The sequence below is a fragment of the Equus caballus genome, chromosome 2 (genome assembly GCF_041296265.1).
Source record: "Equus caballus isolate H_3958 breed thoroughbred chromosome 2, TB-T2T, whole genome shotgun sequence".
NCBI lineage: Eukaryota > Metazoa > Chordata > Mammalia > Perissodactyla > Equidae > Equus > Equus caballus.
The window spans coordinates 61079437-61104083 of NC_091685.1; the positions used below are offsets into that span (position 1 = coordinate 61079437).

A 24647-nucleotide genomic window follows, 5' to 3' on the forward strand; every position below is an offset into this window, starting at 1 on the left:
ACCAGAGCTTTTCCACCCAGAGAGTCACATGTGAAACATTTATTAGCACACCACTGCTTTTATGGTACCAAGGAATGAACAGTGGGAAGGAGGGACCGAATAGAGAGAAATGTGAGAATGGTTTTGACTTTTTCTTTCACTTACTCATTCGCTTCAGCAGACTGCTAGCTTCCTCCCTAATATCCATCTCTAGTTCTTCCTTACCAACAAGACCCGGGCTTTGTTTGGGAGAGCATCATCTTCAACCAAAAATGCCTATCTCATGGGGCCAGCCCGGTGGCGCAGCAGTTAAGTGCACATGTTCCAGCTTCTCGGCAGCCCGGGGTTCGCCGGTTCGGATCCCAGGTGCGGACATGGCACCGCTTGGTGAGCCATGTTGTGGTAGGCGTCCCATGTATAAAGTAGAGGAGGATGGGCACGGATGTTAGCTCAGGGCCAGTCTTCCTCAGTCAAAAGAGGAGGATTGGCAGCAGTTAGCTCAGGGCCAATCTTCCTCACAAAAATAAATAAATAAATAATAAAATACAATAAAATGTACAGGTCTTTGTTTAAATGACCTGTTATCTCCAAAAAAAAAAATAAATAAATAAATAAATAAAAATACCTATCTTCCCAAACTCAACGGTAGCCGGGAGCAGGATTGTCTGCTGGTTACAGCCTAAATGCATTCCTAATGGCTTTATTTACACACTCATGACACGAAGTGGAAAACCACTGCCTTTGGGGGTAATATATAAACATTAGGGACAGAGAAGGCACTCAAAAAGGACAAATGAACCATGCTCTGGATGTCCACAAATCTTCTTCGCTAAGTGTCAAAATGCCAGTTTTCAAGAATCGGAAAAACTGTAAAAATCAAAAACTTTGAAATGAAGGGTGAGAAGGAAGTTGGAATTTGCAATATTAACTTAAAGGAGATAAATTCCTTATACCTCTTACACAGCTATAAAACCAAGACAAGCATACACATTAAGTCCAAACCAAAATATAAAACCAATTATATTTAAATTAACACTGTCAATTTAATATGCTAGATTATTTTTGCTAAATGAACTCACACGTATTGTGTTTAATAATAAGGCCCTGTAGGCCCGGGTCCTGCTCTTCATTTAAACTGTTCTAGATTTTGACTTCATAACAGTGCGGCAGAGAACCTCTATTCGCATAGTATGCATTGTACAAATGGATTATTAATTTCAAAGCTTTGTTTGCTAGTTCAAGATCATCCAACTCCACGTTTAACCAAAACTCTGCTGGCAGGCAGTCCTCAACGCCAATTTGACGTGGTGACACTTGATCTCTGCAAAGCGGTTTTGTTCATTTGAATGTGAAGTTAACATTGCAGTTTTATTGAAATCTGCACTAAATAAGTATCTAATCCAATTATCACTGGAATTGGTTGCGGAAAATTTCTTCATGGCACATTTACTAATACACTTATAGCTAATGAACTGTTCCCAAGCTGCCATGCTCGGTGATGTGCTCCACGCAGAACATTTGATTGTGCTGCCACTACGAGACTGAGACCCTGGCCCGGGGCTTTTGGAGGGCACATGCGATGGTTTGAGCCACTCTCTACTTTCCCTATTTGACCTGCTGAGAACCTTTCAGTTATGCCATACTCTGAGACATTATTTGAGGCAATGTATTATAAATGGTTGAGATTATAGCTCTGGAGTCAGAGAGCCTGAATTCGAATCTTGGCTCCACAGTTTACCAGCTCTGTGATCTTTGGTAAGTTACTTAACCTCCCTGTGCCTCAATCTTCTCATCTAAAGTAAGGGTACTAAGAATATCATCTTCATAAAGTTGCTGTCAGGATTACACGAGATGATACATGGGTTTAGAAGGTGCCTAGCGCGGGGAATGTGCTCAGGCAAAGCTGGCTGCTGCTGTTGTTTCTGTTGTCACTGTTCAGCCTTCACTTGACATGAATTCAAGCTTAAACACAAATTCAACCATGAACAGCTCTGATAATTCAACTCAGGTACCAGCGCCTTCCTGACATCTTTCCTTACTCACGCCCATGCAGCACAGAATTAAGCGCTCTCCTCCAGAGGAACTGTGCCCTGCGCAGTCTCCCACCACTGCATACGTAAACAGTGATTGCTTTCCTACACTGGTCTCCACCAGCTAGACCATAGGTCCTATTGTCAGAGATGAATCCTAACCAGTCTTTGTATCCCAGAGTCTGGCACAATGTCCAGCATAGAGTTGTCATGGGCGAATTCTGAAAGAGAGAAGAGAAGAGGAAGAAAAAGAGGAAGGAGGAGGAACTCCCACACAGCCCCCAGTCTTCACAGGGAGGCATATTTTGAAGGGGATCCAAACCTTATAAATAAGGCACTGATGGTGGACTAGTAACTGCATCTGGCGGGAAGGGGTCGTCTGGGGTGGAGTGGGCGCCGCAGCGGTGGTGCACTCGCCCTGGCTCCCAAGAGCCCATTATGCCCGACTCTTCTCAACGAAATCTGAGTTGGGGAGCTTGAAATCGGCCGTGGCGCAGAGCATTTGTACCACTGAAACTTCCCCGAACCAACTTTCCCAGCACACCGCCGGCAACAAGGTTTCTCCATGACTCCAAAAGCAATGAAATTTTACTTGCTGAGTGACAGAAGACCGTGTGGGGCACCGAGGGACTCAGAAAGCCGAGTCGCCATCTGCCCAGGCTGAGGCCAGCCCCGGGTGGGTGCCAGCCATCTGTGCATCCTCGAAATCGCAGCCCTGGCCCCAGTTACGTCTCTGGGGCCCACACTTTTATCATTCTCATCACTCCTCATGGAAGCAGCCATGGAGATTCTTGTCTTGTTACTGTTGATTGCTTCTTATCTGTTAAAAGTAGGCTAATAGTAAAATTCATTATGTTAATGACTTACTAGCCACAAAACTAAGCAATTGAATGGACTATTTGCTTAATATTTTCATGAGAGAATGTGCACGTGACCTTGCATCTTGGTGCCAGTTACATTTCTATTTACATGGAGACTGGGGACAATTAGACCATTTATCTCACTTAGTCACTAGTCACCCTTTCCCCCAACTTTCCCCTCCCTCTTCCCAAAAGAAATGAAAAAACGTTTTCATTATAAACTGTTATCTGTTGGTGAAAGCAGCTATTTTTAAAAAATGATGTCACAGCGTCTAGAATGCTACTTTGTTCTGCTTTCAGAAAACACTCAATGGACTCTTTAGTTCTAGCTGTTTCTACATGTTAAGTGGACAATAAGTAACCTCCCCCTCCTCATCTCTTATCTTCTTTTATTCATTTGCAGAACCTTCATTTGACACCTAGGGAAACTTGTATAAGTTTATGTTTTTCTTATCCTTCAAATGAGTTTTCACATATTGTATATGCATATAACCATCTCCATCCTTTACAGGACTTCAAACTATCGTCTTTATAACTCCAATTCAGAAGAATATTCCTGCTATAGAAGCATATATTTATATATTTAAGCAACTTTACTTTTTCTACAAAACCTGAATAAGCCCCAAACACTGAATGATTTTCTACAGGATACCCTCAGGAATAGAAAATGTACTGGAGGCTGCTCGCCCTGGCTCCTACAGCCAATTATGCACCACTTGCCTAGCTCCATCCAAGTTGGGGAGCTCCAAATCAGCCACGGTGGCAGAGCATTTATATCATTGAAACTTTCTCAAGTTTTGTGTTTACAGAAAGAAAGAAAATGAACAACTTCTCCAACCACCAAAGAAAAGACACCAACCATGTAACAACAAATATTTATTATCTACCTGTATAGAATTGGAAAATTACCTTTAGAAGTCTGTTTTCTAGCTATATTCTTTCAAACAATACGAAGAATAAATTGCACTTTTGCAAGAACAATATTTTATATGAGAAAAATAAATAAATTTCAAGTTTAATCTCATCTGAGAAACTAATCCCAGTGTCTTGAATGAGTGTGACCCAGATGCCATGTTTAACATGGAGGCCTCTGTGTTTGTGAGACTCCGGTAATGTGCGTATTATAAGCATGAACTAGGGATAAATTGAATTAGTGCTTGTGACAGGGACTGGAGAGGTCCTGGAGAACTCACAGGCCAGTCAATTAACCTTGCCTGAATCTTCTTCAGCGTGCTTCAGCTTTAATTTACCACCACACTTCCTCCTCGAGTCCTACATACACACACAGACCTTTCTTCTCAAACCATTTACTGTACCTTCCAGCATCCCCACCCCACAGTTAACATACCTTCCTGCGTTTACACTCTCAGCCTCTTGCTTGAGGGGATTTCCAGCTCTTGGCTTTAAGTAAAATCTAGTTATCTCCAAGTCTCTCCTAAGTGCAGCTGCTCATCTTGCCACACCATGAAGACCTGGAATCTAGAGAAAGACAGGGGTCCTCCCCCACTAGCTTGTGATGCCTTCAAATCACTATCTTCTTACTTTTGTGTGAAGATTCCTCCTTGTGCCATCTGCCCCCACTCATTGACGTCATCCACCCACCTCCCAGTTATCCTGCTCATTCAAGACCTAGCCTGGGGCTCACAGTTTACTTCTTTAAACTGAGTTCTGCCTTTATTTGAATAACTTCACTGTATATTCAGACAACCTGGCTAATATCTCAGCTTCTTAAAATTCTCACCTTCAGTGTCCATCACTTTTAATCCACTTCAAACATCCATTGCCATGAACCCACAACCGTTCAACCTCTGAATTCTGGAACTCAAACATTCTGCTCTCCTTTCTCATTCTCCTATTTTTCACTGCCTATATCGTCATCTATTGCAGCAAACCAATTACCCCAATGTTTAGCAGCTTAAAACAACAAAAATTTATTAATTCACACAGTTTCTGAGAGTCAGGAATCCAAGAACAGCTTAGCTAGGTGGTTCTGGCTCAAAGTCTCTCAGGAGGTTGCAGCCAAGATGTCCTGCAGAGCTGGAGGCATCTACTTCCTTCCTACGTAGTTCACGTAAATGCAGGACAAGTTCATGTGGGCTGTTGGCAGGGGCCTCCATTCCTCACCACGTGGCCCTCTCCATAGGGATTCTTGAGTGAACTCAAGACATGGCAACCAAGTTCCCCAGAGCAAACGCTCCAAGAGAGAGCAGGGCAGGAAGCCACAGTGCCTTTATAACCTAGCACCACCTGCTTTTTTCTATATGTTAGAAGGGAAGCATCAGGTCCAGCCCATGCTCAAGGAGAGGGGAATTGGGCTCCCTCTTTTGAAGGAAGTGCCAAAGATTTTGTAGACATATTTTAATCTACCACAGTGCTCCTTCTTTGTTATTCCCGCTACACCTGTTCTTTGACCCACTGAGATTTTTAATCCCTTGAAATGTCTAATTTCTCTCTGTCAACCTCATTCCATTTTCACTTCCTTCCACTTATATTCTGGACCCATCTGGTCCATCAATTCATCTAGCCTCTTGTCGATATCCTCATTCCTTTGTCTTGTCATCCTTTTATTGCTCCGACCTAAAGAGGAAAAAACAGCTTTGGTTCAAACCAACCGACCACCTGAGCCCATCGCCCAGACTGTTGAGCGCTGCTGAAGGTCAACACGTACAGCAAACTGGTGCTGCGACACAGCCTCCCGCGGCCAGAGGGCCTTCCCCACAGCAAGCGTTCCTTCTGTTTCCCGGTCACCGCAATGGCTATTTCCATCCTTACCCATTCCCCTCAAACCTCCTTCAACACCATGAATCATGTTCCTTCCTGGTTCCTCCCTTCCCAGACCTTGCATGATGCCCGCCCCCCCTCCTCATCTAAAACCTTCACACACGGCCCCTCTTCTTGCTCTTCCCCATCAGTCATGGTGGGAGAGATGAAGAGGTACCTTATTGAAGACCCAGCCCTCCGTGGAGTAGACACTGAAAGAATATATCTTGAAAAACAGGACTTGAACTTTGGGTCAGAAACCACCTGCGCCTCAGAAACCTCACAGCAGCTCTTTCTCCCTTCCCTGTGTCTCAGCTTCTCCCTCCTGACTCCTTCTGCCAGTATTTACACACGCTCAAATCTCCTCCGTCTTACAGGAAGAGCCTCCCCTTCTAGGCCGCATCCTCCTCAGGTTAGCACGCTGTTCCTCTTCGTCCTTAAAATCGTCGAAAGGGTGACAGAGTGATTACCCTCACCCTTGCCACTCCCTACTACCTTTCACAGCTGGAATGCTCAGCGCTCCCCTTAGGCAGCTCTTGCTAAGGTCACATCCGGTGGTGCTGGCGCCATCTGCTTGCCTCCTCATCTTCCTCAGGGTCCTCGAAGCATTGACACCTGTGGCCACACCCCCTAAAAAGCCGCCCCTCCTGCGTCTTCACGTTCTCCAATCACGGCTGCAGGCAGGCTCCTTTCCCACGGCTGGGCCTGTGAATGCTGGAGTTCCTCAGAGTTTTGCCCACAGCCCTCTTCTCTTCTTAACTGCACAGCTTATTCACTTCCAGGACTTTAATATATCTGATATAAGCTGATAAATCACAAGTCTATGTTCTCAGCTCCATTTCTCTCCTGAGCTTCAGTTTTAGGACTCCAACTGCCCCCTTAACATACCATCTTGGATATCACATAAGCCCTGAACACTCAACACCAGGCAAAATGGTAAGTGATTGAAAGTAAGGGCTCTAGAGTAAACTGGTCCCAGGGTTAACTATGCCACCTGTTAGCTGTGGGGCTTGGACAAATCACTTAATCTCTCTGAACCTCAGTCTCCTCATCTGTGAAATGGGGCATAATAATAACCCAATGGATAAGGTAACTATGTGAATAAGTCAATTCATGTAAAGTTCTTGGCACGGTGCCTGGTATATGGTACTAGGGCTCAGAAATGTGAGTTATTATCATGAGGATTAAATGACACATACATGTGCAGCACATAGCCCACAGTAGGTATTGACTAAGTATTGTCTGGTATTATTACGTCCCAGCCTGAATTTATCTCCCTGGCCCTCTCTGTCTCACTCTAAAAAGTCTGCCTCCTCCAACATTTCCTCCCTTAGCAAGTGGGGCCTCTATCTCCCCCATATCCAAGCAGTCACCAGGTTCTAGCTGTTCTGCCCCATTACTGCCTCTCCAGTCAGTCCACTTCTTCCATCCCTAGGTCCTTCCCTCAGTGTCTCTTGCCTGGATTACCATCAGGCGTCCTTCCTGGTCTCTCTGCCTCTGGACCCGCCCCTGGCCAATCCATTCTTTACACCACAGCCAGAGTGATCAGTCAAGATGCACATCAAATCATGTAATTTCCCGGAGGGTTTTGCTTTGCCCTCAGGCTAAAGTCCAACACTCTTAATTGGATTACAAAGCCATTTAGAGTGTGAACTGTGTTTGCCTTTCCAGTTGACTCCCAGCCTCACATGACTCTCAGTTTCTCTGCCTCCTCTGGCCTCTGTATCCTGCATACTCCTCTGGAACCTCCTCACCTGGCCACCATCTCGGGCTTTTCCTTTAGCTCTTAACTTGGGTGACACCTCCTCCAGCAGGTTTATCTGACTGTCCCCAACTAGATTAAGTGTTTGCCCCAATTTACTCTCCTAGAACCATGTATACACTCCAAAATTACAATTATGTACTGTTATAATTTCCTATTTTTCTCTCCAACTTTAGACCATAAATTTCACCAAATAATAGTTGAATGCATATATGGGTAACAGACGAAGAGCTATCCTTTATCTTGTGTGGCCTGTGACTACACTCCCCACAATGTGGGTGGCCTATTTCCATCCTTTCCCTAACAACAGACATGCAGTGCCCTGGAGAGTACAGGTAAGAATTGGGAGAGCTGAGTTTGAGTCCTGTCTGCCATTTACTAGCTGCATGATCTTGATAAAGCCACTTAATCATTTTGACTATCAGTTTCCTCATCTAAAAAATGTGGACAAGGAAGCTCAAATAATGTATATGAAGGTGCTATGTAAACCAATTCCCACTCTTTCCTTTTTGGGTTTCTTGGTTTGCTCTCTCTCTTGCCTCAGGCTGTCTCTCTTTTCCCTCCTCTGCCTCTTCTTATTCCTGCTTGGGGCAACCAAGATTTGGCTGACAGTAGTCCTCAGAACACCCATGGTCAAGGGGTTACCCACTGTAGAAGGAAAGCGTGGAAGAGCGTGGAACTTGTCAACAATGACACATAGTCAGAGCTGACACTAACTCCTTGAATAGTGTTGCCTCATCACTTCTTCACTGGAGGCCTCAGTTTCCCTCACCCTTTAGATGCTGGGAGAGTCGCACATAGAATTCCTAGAGTGGCATATTGCTTCCCAATTATAAACACACTATCTCATTATCATTCAGAGACCACTACAGGACCTTTCCCTTCTCTGAGTCAAGTTATTCTCCAACAACCAATGGACCATTTAAGATGAAGAAGTTAGGGATTTGGGGATTCCCATTAAGGCAAATGCAACAGCTTGAGACAGAAGAAACTACTTGTTTTTAAACATTTAATATGTGCCAGGAGAGTTACATATTTTTATTTCATTTACTCTTTACAATAACTGTAGAGATGCATATTCTTTTCCTCTTTTTTTTTTTTTTTTTGGCTGGGAAACTAGTTTTCAGAGAAGTTAAACAACTTGCCCTAGAATATGGGGCAGGTAAGTTGTGAATTCAAATCTAGTTCAGACTCCATATCCCAAGCTTTGTACAATAGAAAAAGTATTTAGTTCATTTTCTCTCAGGTTTCTCCTCACCAGCAATTCAGAATTGCTTTTTCCTCCTTCCCTTTTATGTCCTAAACCCATCCCAACTCTACATAATCTGCATATACTATAGAAATATTCTACTTAAACTGTAGGCTGACTAAGAGCTACAGAGCACTCATGCCAAGAAGGGGGAAGCTTGAGAATGGTATAAGCATATCACTAGCTCTCTGTGGGCACAGCTACTCCCTGTAACTCCTTTATTCTTAGAAATAGTGATGTGATGGCTAAGCAACAAACTGGTGGCCACTGGGGAGAAGATGGGAGTAGAGAGCAAGAGGAAGGCTTTTTCAGTATGGCCCAAAGCTGACACGGTGGTCAGCAACTCATTCATCCATTGCTGCTTAACTCACAATGGAGCTAACCAAGCAGGGTGTCAAAGACCTCAAGCACATTAGAAACTCAGAAAAGGGCAGGTCTAATGTGAGACAGGATAAGCACAAAAGTCTTCAGCTGGCAAAGTACTATGGCAGACGCTGTGATTCTTCACTTCTTTCTGGATTGAACTGCCCTATTATGTACACTTGCAGCAATTCCCAGCAAGGAATGGAATCTGTTTCCCCACCTCTTGAGTCTGGACTGGTCCAATGACCTGATTTGACGAAAAGAATGAAGTGGGAGTGACCATGTGCCAGTTCTGAGCCTAGATTTCAAGAAACCCACTCTGTTGGAATCCTCTTGCTGCCATGTGAGTAAGCCTGTGTAAGCCTGCTGGACAATGAGAAACACAGAGCCTAGTTGCGGCATTAACCCAGCCGACAGCCAGAATATCCTGCAGCTCACCAAAGATGCTAAGGGAGTCCAGGTAAGAACAGAAGAGCCACTCTTCCGGGCCCAGCATGAATTGCTGATAAGCAAATTAAGAAGTAAATAAATGGTTGTCTTTTTTTTTTTTTTCCAAGACTGTCACCTGAGCTAACAACTGTTGCCAATCTGGTTTTTTTCCCCTGCTTTTCTCCCCAAATTCCCCCAGTACATAGTTGTGTATTTTAGTTGCAGGTCCTTCTAGTTGTGGCATGTGAGACGCCACCTCAACGTGGCCTGACGAGTGGCGCTATGTCCGCTCCGGGGATCCGAACCAGCGAAACCCTGGGCCCCTGAAGCAGAGCCCTCAAACTTAACCACTTAGCCATGGGCTGGCCCCCTGGTTGGCCTTTCAAGCCTCTAGCTTTTGATGTGGGTATTATGTAGATACAGGCACTTTAGAGCTTCAGTTTGAGTCTCAGTTTCCTCATCTGTAAAACTGGGATCATAATGATTTCCCCCACAGGAATGTGAAGCTGCTAAGCAAAGAGGAGATCTTCAATAAATGTTGCATCAGAAGAAATATAAAAACCTGAGAACAAAAGTCTCTCATCCATTCGGGGGGTATCCCCCATCTTCTATGCCTCTCATCTAGAGGAAACACAGCCCACCTGCTTTCAAGCCAGGCACGTCCTTGGGCGTTCTGCTGGGGCTGCGTGTGAACTCAGTGCAGCATTCCCAATGACTACATCTAATCAGTTCAGCAGCTCGTGGATTCTGCAGGATTGAACCATTTGCTGTGCAAGCCCAAGTGAGTTTTAAGGATGACAGATTGATTTCTGCTTCCTGAAAACAAATTTAAATTGATGAGACCTTAATGAATTCTTTCTCCCATTCCTGAGGGGGTTCAGATAATGCGTTAAGCACACTGTGAATAAGAACTGTTTGCCAAGTTCTCTGACACCGAGAAGGCACCGGCTTTCTCCTGCCGAAGAGCTGTGCACTCGTTCAGTGACAGCAGTTTCAAGGTCTGATGAAAACTGTCCATTTCCACTGTAGTTGTCAAGGACTCGCTCTCCAACTTCTCAGAAGTCAATCAATTAACAAGAGTTTGTTTCGTCTGAGTTATTTGCACAATCTCAGGTGCTTGGTGGGAAGTGAGAGAGTAGAATCCATAGTCTCTCGTTCATTTAACAAATATTTCTTTAAGGACCACCTCTATACAAAGCACTGTGCAAAAGATCTTGGGTACACCCTTAAACAAAACACTCAGAAAAAATAGTACCTGCCCTTCTGGGGGCATTCTTTTTAGGTGAGATAGACAAAAAACAATAAATCTAATGAATGAGTAAATTATATAAGAAAGTTTTAAGTGCTGTGGGAAAGCTAGAATGGTATAAGGGGATTAGGAATGCAGAGTGGACCATGAATATCAATTTTAAATAAGGTGATCAGGGTAGGCATCTTGTCAACCTCAGTTGATAAAACCATGCAACCTACATTGAGTCAGTGGTAGCAGCTGAGATGGGGAAAGCAATTATGGGTCCAAGAGATGAAGGAGGGCAAGAAAATCTGAAAAGGCATGTAATGTATCTCTAAGGCACCATCGATATGCTGGAGCCAACTCACATCAGCTCACTAGAGCCAATTATGCACATTCCTTCCCAATTCGGTGTTCAGTGTTGTTACGTTGGTAACTTGTAATCGGTCATGATGACAGCATTTACACCATGGAAGTTGGCAAACTCTACAAATCAGGTGGCCAGGGGGCCATTGTTTTTTTGTTTAAATAAGAGCTGGTTGTTAGGCATTTCTTAGAAACCCTCTGAATGGACCCCACCTCCAAAGGGCAGATGTTTGCCCTTTAATAGTAAGGATAGAGAGCAATGAAGTATAACACTTATAGAGAGAGACCGCTATGGCAAAGTTTAAGGGAAAAGCTTTTTGGAAGAGGGTCTCCTGGGGGAGGAGCTGGGTCGAATCTGCATAATGGAGAGGAAAGAGAAGACAGTGGGTAAAAAGGGGTGATTGCATGGGCAAGGCGCAGAGATTGGGCCGACAGGGTGTTACAGAAAAACTCCACAAAGCAAACACCCAACTAACACTGAATTCATCTTCTCACAAGGTGGGATGGGAAGCTTTCCAAAAGTGAACTAAAATTATCTTGTCTTTCACGCCCCCACCAAAGTCATTGCTAGCTCTCTGAAAGCTTTGCAAACCTTGATGAACACGGTCCACGTGTATCCTTAGGACTAGAATGTGGGCTTAGTAACTGTTTGAGTCAAATCTTCTGAATTTTTCCCTGTGGAAATATGACCTGGTAAATAGAAACTAGAAAGCTGAATATCCGGGGGGGAGGGGGGGTTCTACCTCTATAACTGTTTTCCTTGGTAATATCAGGAAAGTTATCTCAATGCTCAATTTTTCCACTTTAAAATTACCAGTTCACATTTTTCACTCATTGGTAGGTAACGATGAAAAATATCATCTCTGGGAAATATTCCAAGCTCTTTTAAGAAAGACATAAACAATTATATGCTTATAAGAAATGGAATCATATTATTTTTATTCCAACTATGAGTATAAACATCTTTGAAAAGCTCAAAAGGGAGAAAAATCCCCACTAAATGTTTCTATTGTCAGGAAAGCCTTTTTCTCTCAAAGTACTCCTCCTCCAGACCATAGATTTACAAAGGGAATTCCCACACCAGGCTCTGGTGAAATGGCCTCGGATCAAGGGTTCAGAGTATCAGGCTATCCAGTAGTAGAAATACAGGCAGTAAGGGGGATGTCCCATTCAGAGGCCACAGTTCAGCATGGCACTCACTCTCTCTCAGATCCTCTCGCCTCCCCAGCACCGTTCTTCTGTGACATTCCAACCCTGGATGAGTCCAGAAATTTGCTTTGTTTCAACTTACACCGATGCCTCAGGCATGGTGGGGAAAAATCACACTTTGGCAGATTGGTGGCCCGTTAAATTCTTGGTCACCAACCTCAAATGCTCATTGAAAGCCCACTCCTAACATAGCCCACTAACAAAGCCCACTCATAACAAAGGTTATGATGCTTTTCTAATGTGATTTTTATCCTCCTCACTACAAAAACTATTTCATATCTTCTTCATATCTCCCTTCACCCTCAGTTAATAGCTGTCTTACTTTGGACTGCTATAACAAATACCGTAGACTGAGTGACTTAAATAAGAAATGTTTATTTCTCACAGTTCTGGAGGCTGAGAAGTCCAAGATCAAGGTGCTGGCAGATTCTGTGTCTGGTAAGAGGGCTCTTCCTGGTTTGTAGACAGCCACCTCTGGCTGTGTCCTCATGGTGGAGAAAGAAAAAGGAAGCAAGCTCTCTTTTGTCTCTTCTTATAAGAGCACTAATCCCATCATGAGGGCTCCAGCCTCATGACCTAATCGCCTCCCAAGGGCCCCACCTCCTAATAGCATCACACTAGAGGTTAGGGCTTGGGGTGTGAGACGACCCAGGCATTCAGTCCATAGGATTAACCTTGCCTTACTCCTAACTTTTAACGTAGAAGCACCAGACAAAAATTTCCTCACTTTCCCCACCACAAAATCCACAGACCTATCTGCCACTACATCCATCTGTTTTCACTCCTCTTGCAAGGCAGAGTCCTTTCTCCTCCCAGAACTCAGTTCCTCCAAGTAAGTCTTCAGTCCCATCTTGTCTCATTTGTTCAGGGACCCCCAAACCATTGTTTATCACCTCTCTTTCCTTAGTCTTCAATCTCTTCTCTCGTGTTGATTATTCCTGGCAGATTCTAAGATTTGGTAGTAACTACTCTCTTTCATTTTTAATGTATTTTGAAAATAATGTGTGTGTGTGTATGTGAGTGTGCATGTGTGTGTACAGAGGGAAGAATAGAAAGAGAGAGAGAGAAATAAAACACATGTGGTAAAATGTTAAAAGTTGTTGACTCTGGGGCCAGCCCTGTGGCCAAGTGATTAGGTTTGCATGCTCCGCTTCAGCGGCCCAGGGTTTCCATGGTTCAGATGCTGGGTGTGGACATGGCACCACTCATCAAGCCATGCTGAGGCGGCATCCCACATGACACAACTAGAAGGACCCACAACTGAAAATACGTAGCTATGTACCGAGGGGCTTTGGGGATAAAAAGGAAAAATAAAATCTTAAAAATAAATAAATAAATAAATAAATAAATAAAAATTTGTTGACTCTGTCTAACAAAATGATCAAGTCACTTACAGAGGAGAGAAATCAGGCTGGCCTCAGAATTCTCTGCAGGAACATTCAATGCCAGGAGATTGTGGGGCAATACTTAAAGATCTTCAAGGAAAAAAAGTATTACCCAGGGATTTTATATCCAGCCAAATTATCTTTCACTTATGAAGACTACAGACCGTCTTGAACACAAAAGAATTCAGGGAATATCCATTCTGTGAACGTTTCCTTGAGCAAACTACCAGAGGACGAATGTCAGCCAACTAGGAGATCATTGGGGGAATTATGGAAAAAAGTTGGCTGCAAGCTTTGAATACATTTACAGATTAAAACTAAAATAATTCTGCACGTTAGGGTAATTGAAAAGGATGTAAAAATTACGTGATTGACAATACATAAACAATGTAATTAACAAATATTGGGAAAGGAAGAGAGAAAGTAGGTAAGAGCATAAGTTTACTCATTGCTATATCTGTAATAACTGGAAGTCTGTGCACTTTCCTCAAAGCCGACAAACCGAGTAATAAAAGGAGCATTTTTAAAATTAAAAAAAGTTATTGAATCTGGGTAAAGGGTGTGTTGGAGTTTTGTGCCATTCTTATAACTTTTCTCCAAGTTTGAGATTATTTCAAATGGCACTTCCCAGAGAGGTCCTCCGATACCACCAAATCTAAAGTAGTTACTGCATATTACTTTCTTTCCTAGTCACCTGCCCTTTTCATTTCTAGAACTTGCCATCTCGGAATTCTATACATACAGCAGCCATCTCAGCTGCGTTTATGACTCAGACGTGACCAAATGTGTCTGAAAGGCTTGTGAGAGTGGACCCAGGGCCAGGACCAGGGTGAGGCAAGTGAGGTGAGTTGGGCACCCAATTTACAGGGGCAATAAAAACTCAGAAATCAAGACAACATCTAATATAATATTTTAGAAAGTCAAAATTCATGCAAAAAATCCATGATGAACAAACTATCACAACTTTAAATAAAGACAAGATCCAAACCTGTACTTTCCTGGTCCTACCTCGCTCACCTCACCCTAATTCTGATATTGGTTCAAAACTTTATTTATAAAACCAGGTGGCTGCTGGGCCATAATTTGCCTTTATTTATTTATTTATTTTTTTACGTTAATCTTGATTACTGAAGCTTTTGGTGTTTCCTTAAAATTTGCCTCAGCCTCATCCCAGCCCTGGGGGACCCCTCTGCCACTGTCACAGAGAGTCTGCAAAGGAACCTTCAGGACATGAGTAGAGGTGCCATTTGCTCAAAGATAACGAGCTAGCCTGGGGGGGGAAGGGCGGCTCTGGGCTCAGCACTGTGTCTGTCACTCGGATTGTTGCTGTGCCTGGCTGATGTAAACACTCCTCCTACGGGTTCCCCAGCACCCTGTGTACACTTTGCAAGCTGCACATTCATGTACAACCCTTCACTGAAACTATTTATTTATAAGCTGTATGCTCCTTGAAAGCCAGATAGCATCTTTATCCTTAACACTAGAGCCTGAGCTATAGCAGTTCTAATGGGGTGCCTGGGGATTCAGAGCCTCACATTTTTATATGCATGATAGGCTGCCGACCAGTGGGCTTAATGGACTCAGCTCCACTGACTGTCCCTCAGGCTGCAGAGCTGTCTGATGGTTGTTCTTGTTTACAGAGGGGTAAGAGGAGATGAAATGAACTAATCTGCAAAGCATCCAAAGGCTCTTTCAAGAGCAAGCAAATGGATTGAGACCCCAATTCTTTTCTTTTTGAAGTTCAACATTATTAGAAACTCTCTGATGAAGTCAATGCTGGCAGGAAAATCCCCAGAGGTGCACTGCCACAGGGAGAAGAATTCTGAACTAGTGGCCTGGACCTCCGTTCCTGGGTGAGAGCCGGTTCCCAGGAGGGAGCCTAATGCCATGAAACATCTCCAGATCCAACTCCTTGGCATCAGGATCATGCTTTGGAATAACGCCGAAGCGTGTAAGTGTGAGTTAAAAGAGCTCTAAGCCTGAAGTCCGAAGTTGTGGCACCACTACCACTAATGTGGGGTCTAGGCAAGCAAGACATCCTCAACATAAGGAGTGAGCATCCTAGGCGTGAGTGGGACCAGTTCTAACAGCAACAGTGAGAGTGTGAAAGAAGCAATGTCAGCAGCACGGTGATTCACTGCTGTTCTCCCTGCCCGGCAGAACCAGAACTAGCCTAGCATTTTGGACTAGGCAAGCGTGTGCGGCTCTTGGGTAAATCAGAGATGCCTCAAGAAGATGTACTTCCTGCTAAGTTGGACATATGAGATCTTGAATGATTAACTAGAAAAATAGAAGATGTGTGATCACTTTTGAACACCCAAGCTGCCGACACAAGCCGAATATCTAGCTTTAGTAGATAGTCGATAAAAGTTTGATGAATGAATGTATGCTGTAATCCTTTCTGCTCCGTTGTCTGGATCCACCTTTTACCCTAGAGGACGCTGGTTAATGAGAGGAGAAGGGGCTCGTTGATGAGAAGGAAGAAGGTCACCTGGAACTGTGATGATTATGGCCACCAGCTACTAGCTCCCCTTAGATGACAAAAATTCCTATCTTTTTCAGTAGGGACTATATAGTTACATACCATCTTTCCTCAACTCAGCAAAAGTGCACTTCTGCTCCAAAAAATTTGTCTGTTAAAGTGTTTAGGATTCATTCTCAGTCGTGCTTCATTGCTATGCAGGATGAATCATAGATCTGTATCTCTCTATAATGTCGAGTTAAAAGGTTACAGTAGAATAGAGCACACATATTTCAATATCCAGACTTTCTTCCTTGCTTAGACATAAAAAGGTCCTTTCACAATCAATAATATTCCTGGCACCATAAATATTTAAGGATGTAAGAGGGGCAGACCCAGGTTTTACGGAGTCTCAAGCTTATACAATTTAGGGGGCCTACTTTCAGAGAAAAATTATGGAATTCAAATTAGACATGAAAATGAATATTTAATCAAAATAAGAAAATAAATCACAAGAAATAGCAATTTTCAAAGCTGATACATCTAGAAAAGCTGACCAAAAAATCCAGAAAGGGTAATGCAGTATTTTTATCAAGTTGCTGCTAATATCCTTCTTTAATACATTTTTCATGCATTTTTTAGTACATTGTCTTTGATCACTTTATCTCACAATGATTTTATAACATAATTTATAAAGAGAATAGAAAGATAAATCTCTCCTTTTTTCTAACATGATTCTTTGAAATTTGTTTTTTTATTACTGATAATTCCAATTTCTAGAGCTGTTACTAAATTTAAAAAACCTTTATCAAATTCCTTTCATATGAGCTGTAGAATTTGCAAGAATTTTCTACAAACTTAATTTTGACTCTACATTTGAAGGCTTCTTTCTCCTCCACTCTCCTCACACTTCTGGGGCTGGGTGTGGTGGCACATTTGTATCATGATAAGTCCTCTAACCCCACATCTTCATATCACCACACCTGGTTGCCCAGCGATAACCTAAGTAAACATAGAAGTGACTCTGAACCCCATGAAGATATCCCTTTAAACTCAGAGTAAATGTATCCACAAATCAACTTCCTTTTACCTGGATCCCAAAATGACCATGACCATTCCAGTACCACCAACACGAGGGGAAATGTGACAGAGAGCAAGACCAAAGGAATGGACAGCAGTCTTAATCAACTATGGCTAAAATGTCTTAATTCTGAGAATTTTACTAAAGTGAACACATGGCTAGGACCCCCCATAGAGTCGTGGAAGGGAATAGTGCAAGTGAGAGGCCCTGAGGTTTAAGGTTCGTTAGCTTGGCTGTCAATCTTCCTCTGGGGTTTTGTTTCGTCAGGCCCTAGCTTTTCCCTAGGTCTAGGTGTTCTTTTGTGTTCTCATGCCCTTAAAGACTCTTTTAATGCCAATTGGACCCACAGTCGATTTCTCCACTGACTTCATTTTTCCCACATCCCTGGCCCAGTTCCTGCGAAGGGGGCTCCTGCTTTGTCCCTGCTGTCTGTCTCACTCTTGATGGTTCTTTTTCCCAGAGCCTGGAGTTCCCACTATTAAACCTAGCATGGAGGTAGGTCCTCTTTCTTATGGTAGGCCTCTTGGTGCAGGATGGTCACTGCCCACCTGCTGGACTCTGAAGACCAGCTACCTCAGACTCTCCTCTCATTTGTACTTGGCTTGCTAGATTATGACTTAGTTGTCCTCTCATAGAAATGCTTTGAAATATTGTTTGACTCAAAGTGGAGCATGCCCATACCCTTTGGGATCTGAACCTCAGACTCAGTTCCTGGTAGCCGAGTCCTCAGATGTCGCCAACTATAAATTCTGTCCTGGCCCAGTTTCTGGCCGAAATGGTTTAGATAGGGGCCGGCCCAGTGGTGTAGTGGTTAAGTTCCCGTGCTATACTTTGGTGGCCCGGGGTTCACCAGTTCGGATCCCAGGTGCGGACCTACGTACTGCTTATCAAGCCATGCTGTGGCAGGCATCCCCCATACAAAATAGGGGAGGATGGGCACAGATGTTAGCTCAAGGCCAAGCTTCCTCAGCAAAAGGAGGAGAATTGGTGGCAGATATTAGCTCACGGCTAATCTTCCTCAAAAAATAAATAAATGAAAGAAATGGTTTAGATAACCTCAGCTCTACTCCACTTCCCATTGCCTTTGGGAAAGGGAGGGTGTTAACTTAAGTTACCTCTCCTACCCTCTTCAGCCCATTTGCAACTTTGCTTCCAACGTACTTCACTGTTCTATTCAAGTAGACGCAGTATCTCACAGCTTTCCTAATTATGACACTCAACATATTAATTAATGACATTCAACTCATATTTTCTCAAATTTTCTGCAATGTACAAGCTACTGACCACCTTTCTTCTTAAAACTCTTTCCCTTGGTTTCTATAGTACCTGCATCCTCACATACTTCTCTATTTCTCAGTTTTCTTCCCTAGCTTTTCCCCCTAATAATTCCTTAAATTTAGGCCTTCCCCATTGATCTACCACTCGGTCCTCTTCTTCATCCGAGCAATCTCCCTTAGCTTTAACTACAACCTCTAGAAATGACTCCTAAATCTATATCTGTGGCTCTGGTTTTTCTCCCAATCTCCAGACTGTATCCTTCAATTGCTTTTTAGACATCCCATATGCATGTCCCGCCTGGTTTCAAACTCCATGTACCAAAGCTGAACTCCTAATCTTCGCCCATCACATTCTCTTCTTCTTTTGTTCCCCTACTTCCATCGATGGCCTAACCACTCACCCTGTGCTATCAATCTCTAGTTTTCTCTCTCCTTCCTTCAGCAAACCTGTTAGATCAAATCAGGTTGAGTCCAACTCCACAACATCTCTGATACCCATCCCTGTCCATTCAGCTTCTGTGCCCATCTCCCAAGTCTAGGCCATCAGTTCCTTTTATGCAGACTTTCACAGTGGTCCCCTATTAATTTCCCTGCTTCCAAGTGTTCCTCAGTCTAATTTTTCCTGCATATTGTTGACTTTCATTTTTCTGTAACAGATTAGTTCACATCACTTTCCTCTTCAAAAAACTTTCATACTTAATGAAGAAAGTTCAGACTCCTGGATGTGGCCCTGAACATCTCCATAATATGCCCCCAACTTAACTCCCCTGCCCTACCACCCACACAAACCCCCATGCACATCAAGATCCAGCAACCTGAACATGCTGGCCCTCCCAATCCTTGCCCGTCCTGTTCCATCAGCTCCATGCTGATGAGCTCCCTCTCTTCCTGAACCACCCTCTCATCCTTCAAACCAACCAATCTTCTTAATTCGAGAGAATCGTCCTCTCCTCAGGGCCACAACATTGGTCTGGAATGACGTCAATTTGGGTGGCTATGGTATGGTTCACGTATATTTAATTGAAGACCTCTCTTCCCCATTAAGCAATGAGTTTTCCAAGACTAAGTCGTGGGTCATCTTCCTACTTGTTTTTCTCCATTTTGGCACTGTGCCTCTGCTCAATAAACTCATGGTTGTTGTGGAGGCTGTGGTTTAGGATCCTCGAGGACAGCGTGACTCACTGTGGCGTGGCTGAACTGCTTGCTGGAAGGCGCCCTGGGTTTGCCATCAAAGAGACCCAGATGCAAAACCAAACCGCATCATTCATTAACAGCACAACTTTGGGCAAATTCTTACCCATTTCTGTCCTCAGTTTCCTTGTCGGTAAAATCTGAATAGTCGTAACTTTACTAAGATTAAATGATACAATGGGCACAAGAGTGTTTGGGATATGGAAGGCTCTCAGATGCTGACTGGACCTCATCATGCTATCACTGCGAAGCCCACTTTGGTTTCTCGTTTTTGTTTTGGGGGGTTTTTTAAGGAAGATTATCCTTGAGCTAACATCTGCCACCAATCATCCTCTTTTTGCTGAGGAAGACTGGCCCTGAGCTAACATCCATGCCCATCTTCCTCTACTTTGTATGTAGGATGCCTACCACAGCATGACTTGACAAGCAGTGCATAGGTCCGCATCCGGGATCCGAACCGGCGAACCCCAGGTCACCGAAGCAGAACGTGGGAACTTAACTGCTGCGCCACATGGTCAGCCCCTGTATTTTGTTTTTTAACCTGGGAAACATATTACAGTCCAAAAAGTTACTTTAGATCAAAAGTATTTCAAAAATCTTTAAAAATTTACAGTGAAGGAATAAAACTAGTAGCTAGCACAGTAAGGTGACAAGTGCTACAAAACCCTTGTTACAGTGCTCACCACATTACATTCTAATAAGGCTGTGTGTCTCCTATGAGCTTCTCAAGGGAAAGGACTGGGACCTTTTACCCCCAGCACCCAGCACAGTGCTTGGCATGGAGAAAGCATTCAGTACATATTTATCGTCTATGTGGAGAACAATTTCACAATCTTCCACAAATTAAATTGCACATACCCTTTGACCTAAATAATCTACTTCTAGGAATTTCTTTTACAGATAAGCTTTACAACTGTGCAAACAGATGAGTCCAAAAAAATGAAGTTAGTGGTGTTGTTAATAGTAGCAAACCAAGAAAACAAATAAAAACAGCTCAAATGTCCAGAATTAGAGGTCCAGTTAAATAAATAAATACATGTACACCAAGAAACTCTTTGTGGCATTAAAAACTATGAAGTAGATCTCCAGGTTCTGGTGTGAAAATGTGTCCAACATATATTGTTAAAAGAAAAAAGCCAGCTGTATAGTGCAAATATACACACACACAACATACACATACACACGTAGACTTATGTGTGCAAGAACAATTTCTTGAAGAGTATATAGAAAACTTATATACTGATAACCTCTAAGAGTGGGACCAAGGCATCAGGAGAAGGAGGATGAATTTTCATGCTCACTGTTTACCCTCCAATAGAATTCGAAATTTTTACCATGAGCAGCAACTAATTTTAAATTTTCCTAAGTGATAAAGTAAACAAAGAAACATCTGTTGAACAATTCTACTTTGAGTTGTCTGGATAAAATTTGTTTGATTATTAATTTCCATCAGCAGGATAAAGAAAGCGATATGCAGAAGCTCCTTTCTTTTCCCTTGATGTGAGTTCAAAGACCATAGAAACAATTTCCGGAACATTGGGTTGCACAGCGGGAGTCTCTGGTGGTTTATCAATGTCACTAAGAGCTCCAGATGCATTTATAATCCCACCCATAAGAGTAAGAGTCGATTGTGGCTTGTTCTCCGTGATCAATTACCAGCCCTGACTTACACTCTGTTAGCAGAAAGCACATCCTCTCCAGGACAAAAGAGGGAATGAAGAAAATCAGCTTTGCCAATTGCCTCTGCAGAATTCAAGCTCTTTCCCTGGAAGCCATGTGGCTGCCTTAACAGTTGTCCCAAAGCTGGCACTGCACAAAGGAGAGGGATATAAGCAGCAAGTGGTGGTGATTAATTGTAAGCTGTCATGGAAAATGTTTTTTGCACGTTAATGTCAGAGAACTGCATTATTATTATAGGTCTGATGTCCCCTTGCCAAAGCTGTGTGTTTGCCCCAGGATACAAAATGAACACAGAAAGCTTTCTGGTTAGCTCCCAAGAGCATCTTTTGGAGGAAGGACAAAAGTAATGCTGCCAAGCCAGCCAGGTCCCAGTGGGGCCCTCCCCAACCTGCCTGCCTCCCTACCTCCGGCTGGAGGAAGCCCTAACTACTCCCCTCTGGCCTATGGTTGTCCAGATGGATCCCAGTTTGCCCCCTTGGGTCATTTGGAAATGCCAGATAGCTCTGGACACCCCAGAGAAGAAAAGGATAGAGAAGGTCAGAGAGGTCAAAGGTTGGTAGAGAAAAGATGCTGCTGACAGTGCAGAAATAGGTGGAAGAGAACAGGGGAACCAAGATCAACCAGCACACAGAGGTCTTTAAGATCCTTGTCACCTGGGTCTGAGTGAGACACAAAAACTTTTCCTCTACCTTACTCACTTCCATGCCTGCTAGCACGCCTCACTCCCTACTATACACATGCAGAGAGAGAGAGAAGAGGGGAGATGCAAAAACTGACTAGCTTTTGCATTTCAATAAAATATTTATTTCTTGCATAATCTGCCAGCAAATTAGATCAAAGAGCTGTCAGTTTTTAAAATCATGCAATTCATTAAGGGAACAAACTTAAAATATTCTTAGTCTAAAATAACATTTACCAAGAGGCAGGATTGATTTATGTAGCCGGAACAGATCTAGGAACTAGAAGAGAGCACAAAAGACAGAGAATCAGAACATTTACTTTCTAGCACTATATCAAATCTCTTTGTAAGAACTTAAGTTAGAAAACCATATTAATAATAATAACTACTATTTATTGAGATCCTAGCTGTGCCAGCCAGGCACTTCCAAAGATTTTATCTGTAATCTGACACATGGTCAGATAAACTATATTTCAGTTATTCTCACTTTTCAGGTGAGAAATCTGAGAATCAGAGAACTTGCTAAGAGCACACTACAAGGAAGCCATGAGAATGCTCCCCGGTATCCACTATCAAGAGGGATACATGTCGTGGCTAACCAGCCCACATCGAAAGCTCATCTGAGGTTCGCATACTTCTTTTCATTACACCATTAGCCAACTGTTGACAAAAAATGGGTCCAAATTTAAGCTTAAAAAAAATATGGTCCTTCCAAATCTTGATTGTATGTGTGGAGAAGAACACGGATGTTGAGGAAATGGGGCAGCAAGTAAAAACAACTGTTTGAAGAGTTTTGTTTTAAAAAGAGTGCAACAGGGACCAACCCAGTGGTTAAGTTCACTTCGGTGGCCTGGCGTTCACAGGTTCGGATACCAAGCACGGACCTACACACCGCTCATCAAGCCACACTGCGGCAGCATCCCACATGCAAAAAACAAAGGAAGATTGGCACAGATGTTAGCTCAGCCACAACCTCCCTTACCGAAAGAAAAAAGAAAGGGTGCAAAAAAAATAAAGCAAAAGGTGGAGGGTTGCAAAAAAAAAAAAAAAAAAAAATATATATATATATATATATATATATATGGTCCTGAAGCTATTCAAATATTGGCTACAATAAGCCAATAGGAGAAACTGACTTTGTGCCCCTGAGTCAAAAAATATTGCTATATTTCATGTTAGAGTTTGATGGAAGGGGGCTGAGAGCCAACCTTGTATATATTATATGCTACAGTAGCTACTGCTATACTCTTATCCAGTGGATTAATAGCTACCTTATAAGGTGGTAAGAGAATAAAATGACATATTGTGCACCATCTATGAATTAGCTCTCTCCTCTGGGCTCCAGAATCATATAACCAACGCCATTTGGACACCCCACAGGCAGCTCCAACTCATCATTGAACTCGCCATTTCCTCCTTAACTAACTCCTCCTGGTTTCCCATCTGAACAAATAGCCCCTTCAGCCTCCCAGGGGCAGTTACTGAGGCAGTAACCTGGGTGAGATCCCTAACTTCCCATCCCCCACACCCGGCTCTCACCAAATCATGTCAATTTTGTTCCTTAACGTCTCAGATGTGTCCACTCCTCTCTCTCTGTACAACTACAACCTTAGTTCAGGGTTCCGTATGGCTCTCCCACTACTGCAACCACCTCCTAATGGGCCTGACTCACGTCGGCCCTGCCCTATCCCAACCATTCTCAACACTGATTCCAGAGACAACGTTCTAAAGAGCAAATCTAATAAGAGCACTTTTCTGCTTAAAACTGAATGACCTCCCTATTGCCCCCCAGATATTTTTTTAACAGCTTCATTGAGATATAATTCACATATCATGCAATTGATCCATTTAAAGCATACAGTTCCACGGTGTTAGTATATTAACAGAGCTGTACAACCATCACCACAATCAGTTTCGGAATATTCTCATCACCGAAAAGAAACTCCATACCCACGAGCAGTCACTTCCTAGTTTTCCTCAACCCCCTTCAGCCCCTGGCAATCAATAATCTACTTTCTATCTCTACGAATTTGCCTATTCTGACATTACATATAAATGGAATCATACAATATGTGGTCCTTTATGACTGATTTCTTTCACTTAACATAATTTTTTCTAGGTTCATCCATGTTGTGGCATGTTGTATCAGTACTTTATTCCTTTATTAAGGCTGATTAGTGTTCCATTGTATGGATATACCACATTTTGTTTATCTGTTCATCAGCTGATGGGCATTTGGGTTGTTTCCACTTTTTGGCTGTTATGAATAATGCTGCTATGAACACTCATATACAACTCTTTGAATGGCTATGCATTTTGTGTCTCTTAGCAAGACATGATTGGAATTCCTGGGTCACGTGGTAAATTTATGTTTAACTTTTTAAAAAACTGCCAGACTGTTTTCTAAAGTAGCTACACCACCCCAGATATTTTAAATCCAAGTTCCTTAATGTGGTTTACAAAGCCCTTCCAAATCTAGTTGCAGTCAACCTTTCCACCTTCATCTCCATCTATACCCCAACTCAAACTGTATACTTTAATTATGCCCCACTTAGCAGTCCCTAAAAAATACATCCTCTGTCTCATCTGAGTTTCTGTAAACACTGTTTCCCATGCTTGGACTGCTCCTCTGCAGGCTGATGGCACTGTCCTCAG

The 24647-nt window shown here is 43.0% G+C and overlaps 1 long non-coding RNA gene across 3 annotated transcripts in view; it reads left to right on the top strand.

Moving 5' to 3' along the window:
- The first annotated feature begins 9017 nt into the window (after positions 1-9017).
- Positions 9018-24647, top strand: part of LOC138921668 (uncharacterized) — a 32508-nt gene continuing 16878 nt past the window's right edge. The window contains exons 1-4 of one of the 3 annotated variants that reach the window (XR_011434442.1): positions 9063-9463; positions 9929-10213; positions 14337-14466; positions 15264-16006. This is a non-coding gene — a long non-coding RNA (uncharacterized lncRNA). Of the gene's footprint in view, positions 9464-9928; positions 10759-14336; positions 14467-15263; positions 16007-24647 lie in introns of those variants that run through there. The other 2 variants (XR_011434441.1, XR_011434443.1) reach the window with 2 other exon arrangements.